Genomic DNA, 8,981 nt, shown 5'->3' on the forward strand with positions numbered 1-8,981 from the left:
TCTCAGCACCTTCCCAGCCCTGACTGATTGAAGCTCTCTGTGCCTCTGTGCTGTGCCCAGGGTGGCTGCAGGCAGTGCCCCAGCCCTGCTGGGCTGACACTAGAGGTGCTCATCAAGAGAAATGTGCTTTTGAAGCTCTTCTTGATTACCAGGAACTGCCTCTGTGCCAGGAGCCCAGCTCAACTCAGCAGCACAGACACAGCAGAGGCACTTTAATGAGCCTCTGGGGCTTTGTGCTGAGGCCCTGAACATCAGTCCCTGAGAGGGAGCTGAAAAAACCTCTCCAGAACTCCAAGTCAGAATCCAACTACAAAGTTTTTTGGACTTTTAATGGGTCTCAGTGTGGGACACAACTGAGAAAGTGTCCCCAGGTCCCAGGCAGAACAGAGAACTGGAGGCAGTGATGACAGGTGGGGACAAAGAGAAGCCAAGTCTTGGTGCCCTGGGGCACAGCAGGGTCTGTGCCACCAAGGGCTGCGAGGAGATGCCTTGTCCTGAGGCCCTGGGGCCTCCTGGCACAGCCCCAGCCAGGCTGGGCACTGTCAGCCCCTTGTCCTGCCCTCAGCACCCTCCCCTAGCCCACATCCCAGTGGTCTCAAGGATCTGCTGGAAGGATTCCCTGGGGAGCCTTGCTCAGGAATGGCCTTGGGGGCTCCTGAATGCTCCCTGCAGGGACTGCAGTTTTTCAAAGGACTTTGGGTTTGGCTTTTGCCTTGGAATCTCTTGGAGGTTTGTGCAATCATGACCTCCAATTATCTGCTGTAATTAGTCCCTGGAGAGGCTTTGTCAGTACCAACACTCAGTGGGGCTCATTAATGCTTCAGAGTACTTCAGTTATTTTAAGGTACTTGGTGTTTCTCTTTTGATACAGACTCTGGGAGAAGTTTGTGCAATCATGGCCCCAATTATCTACTTTAATGAGTCCCATGAGAGCTTTGTATTGACACTCAGTGGGGCTCATTAATACTTTGAGATACTCAAGGTTTTTAAGGTACTTTATGGATTTAAGGATACTTTTAGGTACTTTTAAGGATTTTCCTTCCCACACTGAGTCTCAGAGAGGTTTTTGTGACATGCTGGCTGCCAATTCTCTCCTCCAAGGAGTTCATGAGGAGCCTGTGTTGGATATCTTCCCTCTTTCTATTTTTCAATGAAGATGGAACTGAAAGAATTCTGTAAGACTTTCTCAAATCATCCAAACAAACATGGGACAATTAACAATTCAACAACAACCATAAAGACAATTAGCAGTCCTCTTTTAGTTAGACATCATACAACCCTTTAGTTGTCAGGATTGGAAGAGTTTATTGAACCAGTCTTTGTTTTCCACTTGAAGCTTCTTGAACCCTTCCTTCAGTACCTGAATGCTCTTGTGAATCGACTAGCTGTGCCTGGAGAGGTTCATGCAACACATGCCCTCAGACTCTACACAGCCATGCCCATGTGCCCAGAGTAAAAACTCTATTGCTGTTCTGCAAGGTGGCCTGTCTGATGGCCTCTATATCTGAGAACAGGCCACTCAATGTGAGGGAAGTAGCATTGGTTTGCTTACCTAACAAGCATCCAGGATGGTCTAATTGTCCTAAAGCTTTAGCTGCAGCCACCCAAGGCAGTCCAAATTGGGGATGCTACCATCCAATACCTGGATTAAAGCTTTCAAAGCCATCTCTTTGATATCATTCAATACTTCTCTGGGGATACCTGCTGCTTGATCATCTGGAAGGCTGTGTTGTCCTTCTCCAGCTAGATGGTTGGTTGCCAATTCTGCCCTTGCCTCATTATTAGCATAGTCTGCTATTATTTGATTTAGTAAACACTTCCATCCCCCTTCCCAAAGGGTGTATTCTGTAGGTGACAACAACATGGTCATAATATATTTTAAATCATAGGGGGTTAAGACATGTGCTGTAAATGTGGCCCTCATTAGGCCATTAAAACAAGGTAAGTCCCTCCTATGGTCTTTAGCTGCCCTACACAGATCCTTGATTTCCTCATAAACCAATGGCTGATACCTGGGCTTCTGCCCCCTTCTTTCATAACATATTGAGAAAATGAGGAATTTCGAGACTATTTGCCAGTCTCCTTCCTTAACTGCTTCTTTCTGGATCCTTTCCTAGGGATCTTCTGGAGTTGAAGATTGAGGTTGCTCTGGGGAATCAAAACTGTCTTCTGGGGAGGAAGAATAACTTGGAACAGAAACATTTGGATTAGAAATAGTGTGACAGCTGGGGTTAATATCCTTGACCATGTGGGTTATATTCTTGCCAGTGGGTAAGGAAGGGGGTGTTGCTATTTTGTCAGATGTTGGGGAGGAAGTGCCTTGATTTAGGATGGTGGACTTCCAGGCTGGTGTTCTGGAGGCACGGCCCAGGGTGAAGGTGGAATGATTGACATGCGTGACCCGCAGTTGTGGGGCTGGAGTCTGGAGATTGATTTAGAACAGAAGAGAAGGTTGTGGTAGCAGGAAGTGGAGGAGCCAAGATGGAGAGAGGATGAACCGGCTCCTGAGCCACATTCACGCTCCTTCCGTCTTGAGTTTCCAGGGCATGATGCTCCAAGACTACATGGCCATTGCCACCTTGGACCATCGTGGAAGTTCTGAGAAAGGCTGATTTGAGGGGAGATCCCGAGTTAGGAGTTACTAATGGATTGTGTTTTCAACACACTGCTTGCTGGTGAAGGGTCTCAATAATGGTATGGAAGATGGGAAGCATGTGTGGTGCAGTGGGGTCCCTTTCGATCGAAAGATTGTACATTTTAACTCACACTGAGTCCAAAAACTCAGTGGTATGGATTTCATCAGCAGAGGCATCTCGAAAATTTTTTATGATCCATCTCTTGATTGATTTTAATTCGTTCTTTGAAAATATTATATCATGATCAGTAAGAATTAAAGCATCTATATATCCTCCTTTCTACTTTGGACATCTGGCTGCCTATTCTTCTCTTTCTCTGCCTTATGGGGAAGAGCCACCGGGACACTCAAAATCAATAATGGAACGTGGGTGCATATTGTAAAAACACAGTGGCAAAATGGGCAATAAATGTCTTGCACATCCCCAAAACCCACCTGCAGTCCTATGCCGGTGAAACCATCGTTGTCCCTGCTGATCCTGGGCAAGGTCCCTTGAAGCAACGATGAAACCGCCGGGCCTGGCACAATCCAAAATCCCAGGGAGCTCTGGCTTATCCATCAGCTAATCCCAGCTGATGTGACTGAATGTCATGGTCCCTCTTCGGGTGCCAAATGTCACAATGAAGGTGGCTGTGACAAACCTTTCTGGTTCCCTGACTTCAGGGTGAGGTTTGCAAAAATGAAAAGGAGCAGGTTCGATGGAGTTTCCCGAAAAGAACTTTAATACCAGGGTGATAGACAATAAACATGGAGAAGTTGAGAACAGTATGAGGGGCAGGATCCAAAGACCTGAGACAAAAGGGAAACAACAACATGGACACTTGGAGCTAGAAAACCAGAACAATAACCATACAGAAGAAACAAGTAACCAATTAACCAATAGGGGAGTAGAACTTGGACAACTTAGCATAACAACACAAAGGTTTATGGGGGAACTATCAAGGCTCAACATAAGTTAAACAAATGATACTTATGACTTGAAATTCAAGCCCAATTCTTTTGGGGTAAAATCTGGCTGACTCTGAGTTACACCTGGCCTAACTCCCACATTGCTGATTTGCACTGGCCCATTGGGATTATGTGGCCCAACAGAGCCACAATGATGTCCTTGGTTCCACAAGGCTCCACAGTGTCACAATGGTGCCTTGGATCCATGGTGCTCTACAGTGCCATAATGGCCCCTTCATTTCACAAGGCTCCCAATGTCACATTGATCCCCATAGGAAGGAAACCACGGAGCCCCTATGTTTCAGGAGCTGATGAACGGCAGTCACCAGAGGCCAAGGAAAGCCTGACCTGTCAGTCCTAGCAGGTTTGCTTGGAGCAGCTCTTGGATATTTGAAATTATGAATGTGGAGTCCTAATTTCAGACATTTGTGCCTGGAGAAGATGGATGTTTTTCTTCCATAAAAATAAAAGCAGAGAGCCCTTTCCAGTGTTTGGAAAATGGGTGAGTGCTGCCCCTCAGGAGGCAAAGACCAGGCAGACCTGTCTGCCCTGGCAACTTCTGTGTGGCAGTAATCCTTGGATACACAGAAATTTGGAGGTGGAATTCTAATTTTGGCCATGGATGCCTGGAAAAAAATGTACAGTTTTTTTCCCTAAAAAGAAAATCCCAGAGCCCCAGTGTTTCAGGGGCAGATGGGAGCAGCCTTCCACATTCCAAAGTCAGCCAGACCTGTCAGGTGACCCCTGGGAGGCCAAGGCAGCCACACCTATTTCATGTTCCCTTGGTTCCAAAGGGCCCAGCAGTGTCAAATGGCTCCTTGCTTCCATGAGGGCTTGCAGGACCACAATGGTTCTCTGCTTCCATGATGCCCTGAGGTGTCATAATGGCCCCTTGGTTATACAAGTCCTTAAGGATCTTAATGGTCTCCATGGTTCCACAAGACCCCATGTGTCATAATGATCAATTAGTTCCATGAAGCTCCTCTGTGTCACCATTGCCCCCTGGTTCCATTGGCTCCAGTGGTGCTACAATGACCCCCTTGGTTCTAAAAGTTCCCATAGTGTCACAATAGCCCCTTCCTTCCATGAGGCCCTGCAGGGTCACAATGTTCTTTAATCGAGAGATTCTTTTTCTATTTCTCCAGTTCAGAGAAGAGCTGATAGAAGCCTTCCGCAGGTGATCTTGATGCTGAATGTCTCCTTAGGAGGTCTGGGCACAGAGAAGAATGAGCCCCTTAAGGGCTGACCCTGTTTGGACAAGCTGCTCCTCACCCCCAGCCTCACCATGTCTGACATGGCCCACCTGGCACTGACATCTCTGTGCCCTGCACCAGAACCTTGTCCCTGAGCTCAGCAGCTCCATGTCCCAGCCCGTTGCACCGTGTTGCACCTACTCTCCTCAGGGCTCTGCCTGCACACAGGCTCAGGAGAAGATTTCCTGAGGGCCTGTGATGAACCATATGGTGTCCTGGTCCCCTTCCTTCGACAGGGGGCTAATCCACACAGCCTCTGGGCACAGGTCTCGGACAGTGTTGCAGAAAGATATCTGTGCGCAGATGATCTCTATATGCAACAAACTTAGTGAAAGACCATAGAGCAAGGGATCCAATGCCTGAGAGAAATGGCAGTGGCCGAGATTATCTTCTCAGATGATGTAACAACTAGGAACCCAGACTTAGTACCATGCACGTCTGTGATGTGGCGAAAACTTGTACAACTTGGGCCACATGAATATGCTTCTGCCTTAGCCATCATGAAGAGGGATGAGAGGGGTGAGACTGTGCTTGACATGGCAAGGAAGCTCCGAGCATATGCAGATGCTGTACATGGCCCGACACATGCCAGAATCGCAGCGGTAGAAACACGTCTGCAGAACTTAGAGGGTAAGATAGAGGAGAACCATAAGAAGCTTAGAGAGGAGATTAAAGAAGACCTTCTCCAAATTTCAGCAGTATAGATCAGAGGTTCTGGTATCCAAGGCAGACGTTTCCCAGATAGTGAGAGAAGGTACATCCCACGAGCTGAGCTGTGGTTTTACCTGCGTGATTGTGGGGAAAACATGAGAAGTTGGGATAGGAAACCTACCGCTGTTCTGGCACGACGGGTGGGTGAACTGAAGGAAGCCACCAGAAGGAAAGCAGCTCCAGCTGCCCATAGCCAAACGGCCAGGTATGATGATGATGACATGTCTGATCCCCTCGAAGGAACATCCAAAACATATGCCCAGGGAAAGAAGGATAACCAGGCTTAGAGGGGCCCTGCCTCTAGCCAGGTAGAGGCCAGGGAAAATCGTGTTTTCTGGTCTGTGTGGATTTGTTGGCCTGGCACATCGGAACCACAAGAGTACAAAGCTTTGGTCGATACTTGTGCGCAATGCACATTAATCCCATCAAGACATGTGGGGACAGAGTCTGTTTCTATTGCTGGTGTGACAGGGGGATCCCAGGATTTCACCTTGGACCTTGGTGGAAGCTGATGTGAGCCTAATGGGAAATGAGTGGAAGAAGCATCCTATTGTGACTGGCCCAGAGGCCCCATGTATTCTGGGCATAGACTACCTTCAAAGTGGGTACTTCAAAGACCCAAGAGGACTCAGATGGGCATTTGGAATAGCTGCTGTAGAGACAGAGGGCATCCAGCAATTGAACACCTTGCCTGGGTTGTCTGAGAATCCATCTGCAGTAGGATGCCTGATGGGAGAAGAGCAACGAGTGCCAATTGCCATTTCCATAGTGCATTGACGGCAGTATAGGACCACTCGAGATGCTGTGATCCCCATCCATAAGATGATCCGAGAGCTGGAGAGCCAAGGGGTGGTCAGCAAGACCCACTCACCCTTCAACAGCCCCATTTGGCCTGTGCGAAAATCTGAAGGAGAATGGATATTGACTGTGGACTACCGTGCATTGAATGAAGTGACTCCACCACTGAGTGCTGCCATGCCAGACATATTAGAGCTCCAGTATGAGCTTGAGTCCAAGGCAGCAAAGTGGTACGCCACTATAGACATTGCCAATGCATTTTTCTCCATTCCTCTGGCAGCAGAATGCAGGCCTCAGTTTGCTTTCACATGGAGGGGAGTGCAGTACACCTGGAACCGACTGCCCCAGGGGTGGAAGCACAGCCCCACCATCTGCCATGGACTGATCCAGGCTGCACTAGAAAGGGGTGAGGCTCCAGAACACCTGCAGTATATTGATGACATCATTGTGTGGGGGAACACAGCTGTGGAAGTGTTCGAAAAAGGGAAGGAAATCATCCAGATCCTCCTGGGGGCTGGTTTCACCATTAAAAAGAGCAAAGTAAAGGGACCAGCTCGTGAGATTCAGTTTTTGGGAGTGAAGTGGCTAGATAGACGGCGTCAGATTCTTACAGATGTCATTAACAAGATCACAGCAATGTCTCCACCCACCAATAAGAAAGAGATACAAGCTTTCCTGGGTGCAATAGGTTTTTGGAGGATGCATATTCCTGAGTACAGCCAGATCGTGAGCCCTCTTTACCTGGTAACCCGCAAGAAGAACAATTTCCAGTGGGGCCCTGAACAGCAACAAGCCTTTGTCCAGATCAAGCAGGAGATTGCTCATGCAGTAGCCCTTGGCCCAGTCAGGACAGGACCAGAAGTAAAGAACATGCTCTACTCTGCAGCTGGGAACCATGGCTTGTCCTGGAGCCTTTGGCAGAAGGTGCCTGAGGAGACTCAGGGTCGACCACAGGGATTTTGGAGTTGAAGCTACAGAGGGTCTGAAGCCAACTATACTCCAACAGAGAAGGAAATCCTGGCTACCTATGAAGGAGTCCAGGCTGCCTCAGAGGTAATAGGCACTGAAGCACAACTCCTCCTGGCACCTTGACTACCGGTGCTGGGGTGGATGTTAAAGGCAATGTTCCTTCCACTCACCATGCCACCAGTGCTACATGGAGCAAGTGGATTGCTCTCATCACTCAGCGCGCCCGTATAGGTAAACTGAATCACCCTGGGATTTTGGAGGTCATTACAAATTGGCCCGAAGGTGAGAATTTTGGTGTCACAGATGAAGAGGAACAAGAACCAGTGACACGTGCTGAAGAGGCTCCTCCCTATAACCAACTGCCCCCAGAGGAAACACGCTACGCTCTTTTCACTGATGGTTCCTGTCGCATCGTAGGGATGAACTGGAAGTGGAAAGCAGCCGTAGGGAGCCCCACACGACAGGTTGCACAAGCTACCGAAGGAGAAGGTGAATCAAGCCAACTTGCTGAACTCAAAGCTGTTCAACTGGCCCTAGACCTTGCTGAGAGAGAGAGAAGTGGCCAAAACTCTATCTCTACACTGATTCATGGATGGTAGCCAATGCTCTGTGGGGATGGCTGGACAGGTGGAACAAGGCCAACTGGGAGCATAGAGGGAAACCAATTTGGGCTGCTGATGAGTGGAAAGACATTGCTACCAGGGTAGGGAGGCTACCTGTGAAAGTCCGCCATGTAGATGCCCATGTACCCAAGAGTAGAGCCAATGAGGAACACCAAAACAATGAGCAGGTAGACCAAGCTGCAAAGATAGGGGTGTCCAAAATAGACCTAGATTGGGAACATAAGGGAGAGTTATTCCTAGCTCGATGGGCCCATGATGGCTATGGCCACCAGGGCAGAGATGCCACCTATAAGTGGGCACGAGACCGAGGGGTGGATCTAACCATGGACAGTATTTCTCAGGTTATCCATGACTGTGAGACGTGTGCTGACATCAAGAAGGCCAAGCGAGTGAAGCCCCTCTGGTACGGTGGGCGGTGGTCCAAGTACAAGTATGGGGAGGCCTGGCAGATTGACTCCATCACACTGCCCCAGACACGCCAAGGCAAAAGCTACGTGCTGACCATGGTGGAAGCCACCACTGGATGGTTGGAAACCTACCCTGTGTCTCATGCTACAGCCAGGAACACCATCCTGGGCCTGGAAAAGCAAGTTCTGTGGAGACATGGCACCCCTGAGAGGATCGAGTCCGACAACGGAACTCATTTCAAGAACAGCCTTATCAAAACCTGGGCTAGGGAACATGGCATTGAGTGGGTGTACCATATCCCCTACCATGCACCAGCTGCAGGAAAAGTGGAGATGTACAATGGCCTACTAAAAACCGGGTTGAAAGCTTTGGGTGGGGGATCTTTCAAAAATTAGGAGCAGCATTTAGCAAAGGCCACCTGGTTATTTAACACCCGAGGTTCCACCAACCGAGCGGGTCCTGCCCAGTCTGAGTCCCTGAATGTAATAGAAGGAAACAAAGTCCTAGTGGTACATATCAGAGGTTTGTTAGGGAAGACTGTGTGGATCAATTCTGCCTCAAGTACAGACAAACCCATTTGTGGGGTTGTCTTTGCTCAGGGACAAGGTTGCACGTTGTGGATAATGCAAAGAGATG

The sequence above is a fragment of the Zonotrichia albicollis genome, chromosome 8 (genome assembly GCF_047830755.1).
Source record: "Zonotrichia albicollis isolate bZonAlb1 chromosome 8, bZonAlb1.hap1, whole genome shotgun sequence".
Classification (NCBI taxonomy): domain Eukaryota; kingdom Metazoa; phylum Chordata; class Aves; order Passeriformes; family Passerellidae; genus Zonotrichia; species Zonotrichia albicollis.